Raw genomic sequence first — 3791 nt, forward strand, 5'->3', positions numbered from 1 at the left:
CAATGGGATGGTTTTTGTGTCACCTTATCTTTTATTTTGTTATGTTTTTGTTGGTACCTCTTAGAAGCCTGTTCCTTTTCTAGTGGGGGGAGGGGGAGAGACCTGGCAGGGTGGGAAGGTGGGGAGGAACTGGGAGGAGGAAAGGTAAGGGAGAATGTAACCAGGATACATTGTATGAGTTAAAGAATCTATTTTTAATAAAAGGGATAAAGAATTTGCTACTAAAAAGAGATGCCAGGCTAAGGAGACTACAAGTGCTTTTGTCAAGGTAATGATTCATTTTTTCTTCTGCTGTCAGGGATTAAGCCTAGGATGTCATGCACACTGGTCAGGCACTCCTCAATGAGCTGCATTCCCCAGCAGCAAGGACACGATTTTGCCTAACATCAAGTGTACAACAGAAGACATTCATAAATCTCGAAGGGATTGATTATATATATAGTTTTACGTCTATGAGTGAAATGTATCCAAAGGAATTAAAAGAACAAGATGATACAGACCAAAGAATTTTGAAGAAGACAAGGAAATCCTGTCCACCCCCTCTCCCATAGCTGGGATGTCGTTTACAGCATCCCTGATAGGAGGTGACAGGTGTTCTTAGTCTCTCATGGAGCAGCGTGTTCTGTGGAACAGTGTGGAAAGTGTTCAACCCCTGCTGAGCAGAGCTCCCTGGGACCCCCACCCACAGTACTCTGCTTCCAAAACAATACATAAAAAGTTTACTCACTTTCCACATGACAGCCCATCCGGTGTTTGAAAACAGCAATCTGGTCCCTCTTTAGACTACCCTTTTCCCAGGAAAGCATCCTCAATTCCTTGGGGGAAGGGAAGACTCTGCAGTTCTCAACAGCGTGTTTTGTATGCCAGGTGCTTGTCGGCATCTCATTTTCTATCATCTTCCAAGCTTCCTGCGATTATCCACTTCACTACTAGGAGATTGGAGGCTCCTGGGACTGAAGTCATCCATCAGAAGCTCCCTGGGCTGGGACAGCAGTAGCACTAGTGGATGTGGCTAAGTCTCGCTGTCTGTGGATACATTGTATCTGTAGGACACAGCGTCCTTCCAGCCTTCAGTTCTCCCTGTGTGATCTGCCAGGATTCTGAGACCTGATGCCAAGAATCACAGGTGATATAATGATTTATGTCACTCTTTGGGTTATCCCTGTGCCTTTAATTCTCTAGCTTTTTCAGATTCACAAGGAAGGCATATTGCATATTACAGACTAGGAAACAGTAGGAAGCTAGGAGGCTTAGGAGGGACAAGCCAGCCAATCCCTCAGTGGAGGCATTGGTATGCAAACCCAAATCTTACAAGCAACAAGAAGCCTTTCCAAGAACCACGAGAGTTCACTTGGTTTTAAATATCAGGGAACACAGCTCCAGCTGCCTTTAGCTTGTTAGTTTTGGGTCTTATCTTATTTAGCTAAAACAGTGTTGTATTATACAGATTCTGTTAGTGACTTCTGTCTCTCTCTCTCTCTCTCTCTCTCTCTCTCTCTCTCTCTCTCTCTCTCCTTCCCCCTTCCTCTCTCCCTCCCTCCATCCCCTCTCTCTCTCCCTCCCTCCTTCTGTCTCCCCCCTCTCTCCTCCCTCTCTCTCCCCCTCCCTCCTTCCCCTCTCCCCACCTTCCCCCCTTCTTTTTCTCCCTTATAAAACCTTCTGGCATAGAGGCTAGCAAAATGGCTCACCAGGTAAAGATCCTTTCTTCAGGCCTAAGGACCAGAGTTTGATTCCCAGGACTGTCCTTCACTGTGGAAAGAGGGAACCAACACCCAAAAGTTAGCTTTTGACATGCACACCATGGCATACATAAATTACACACACACACACACACACACACACACACACACACACACACACACAAATGGACAAATAAGTGTAATAAAATTAATTCAAAGTAAATAAAGATGTCCAGAACGAGACGGCAGGGATGGTTCAGCAGAGGCACCTCCTGCTGCCAGGCCCTACAATCTGAGTTTTATCCCAGGGATCCACAGAGAGAACCAACTTCCTCAAGGTGTCCTCTGACCTCTACACTCATGTTAAGTCAAATAAATACAATGTAATAGAAATCAACTAAGAAGGAAAGCCCTGTTGGACATCTTGTGTTCTCCTGCTCAGTCACATTTGCACTGACCCTTGCAAACGCCTTTCTCCCAAGTTGTGTGTTGGCCCCAGAGGTGCCAGCCTAGGATTATTATTGGATGATGATGGTGACTGATTGGATGATGATTATTGTTAGAACTGGTCGCTATAACCCTTGGTAAGCATGGGCTTGATCTACCACACAGTCCTTGCTCATGGCTGGAATCTGTGTGCGAGAGACTGAGCACTGTGGTGTAGATTTCAAGTCCTATGCTCCGAGGTAGTCTGATGGTGGAGGGAAGCCTACACATGCTCAGAAGCCGGAACTGTGCTGCGTCATGCCACAGGTCTGGGAAGTGGGGCAACATGCACCTCAGTCTCCAGAGGTATAGACGTCCAAGCAGTGGTGAAGGCTGATGGTCTTTGAAGGAATAAATCACATACAAGCGCCCCCCTCCCCAATTTCCACCTGTCGTAAACTATTCTGATCCATTACAAACTACTTACTGTCCCAGCGGAAGCTAAACTCTTTGCTACTCGATGCCATTGGTCTTTCGCAATTCAAGCTGCACGGAAAATTCCCACAGTCATCTTATTGTGAAGCTTTCTCTTCAGGGAGGCAGATCTTCCCTTAGACTGCTTGAAAGCACACAGACACAGACACAGACACACACACACACACACACACACACACACACCAATGTAGACAGAGAGAGGGAGAGGGAGACGGGGGGGGGGGGAAGGGAGAGAGAGAGACTACACAGATGTACATATATAGTTTGCTTCTCTCTACTGCTTAGCATCCTCTCCTTGTCCTGTTACCATTTTCTCTTAAACAGATGGTGTTTGTAGACAGGAAAGAAGTGTTAGTTGTTCGGCTGCAATTCTGATAATCACTACCCAGAAACCGCTGAAGATGTTTACCCATGGGGGTGGGCACTGGGGATGGCAGCAATGGGGATATGCCCATGCAGAGGCCGACACATGCCTGGCCTGACCTAGTCCTGGGACAGGGTGACAACTTGGGTCACTATACCTGTGTCTGTTCAATGGGAAGCATCCGTATGTACTGACAGTTCCCTTCTTGCCTGTGCTCTTCAGGGTTACGTGCGAGTTCCATCCACAAAGCCAGCAGCAAACAGAGACCTGATTTCCCCTGAACCATGGGTAGATCTCATTGCTGGGATGGATGGCAAAGGGCTTGCCCAGAGACGGGTGGACCCAGGGACAGGCACGGAGGCTCTGAGATAGATAAGCAGCCTGCTCTGCCGAGGTTCACGTCCCTTCTGGAAGAGTCCTGGCAAACATAAGTGCAACAGAAGAACCAGAGAGGGACATTAGGGAGATTTCGCATTGGTTGGTTGGGAACTATGGGAACGGGGAAGCATAAAGCTCATTCTCTCGTCCTCACAGATGGGCATGTCCTTCAGTGTCTGAGGCTACTCTGTGCCTGTCTTCTCAGCCCCTTCCTTTGGAAGTCACCGCAGCTAGCTACCCCACTGTAAGCTGAATCTTGTCTTTGCCACCTTCACAGGTGCCACCTTTGGGGCAAAACAATGGGTTGTTGGCATTAACCCTTTCCTCTCCCTAGCCCAACAAGCCATTACAAACCGGTGCGGCCTCTCCTTTCAAAGTAGGTCTCCCTATTTTAAAAATCAGTTCATCTGGTTTCCTTAGAGCCCGAGAAAGTTATAGCGTGGTGGGAA

General features: G+C 47.6%; 1 long non-coding RNA gene across 1 annotated transcript; it reads right to left on the minus strand.

Moving 5' to 3' along the window:
- Nucleotides 1-702: 702 nt before the first annotated feature.
- LOC134483043 (uncharacterized) lies at nucleotides 703-1790 on the minus strand. The gene is made up of 2 exons (XR_010059867.1): nucleotides 1689-1790; nucleotides 703-1107 (listed from the first exon to the last, which is right to left on the minus strand). It is a non-coding gene; the product is annotated as an uncharacterized LOC134483043 (long non-coding RNA).
- Between the last annotated feature and the right edge of the window lie 2001 nt (nucleotides 1791-3791).

Source organism: Rattus norvegicus, chromosome 18 (assembly GCF_036323735.1).
Source record: "Rattus norvegicus strain BN/NHsdMcwi chromosome 18, GRCr8, whole genome shotgun sequence".
In the NCBI taxonomy this organism is placed as follows: domain Eukaryota; kingdom Metazoa; phylum Chordata; class Mammalia; order Rodentia; family Muridae; genus Rattus; species Rattus norvegicus.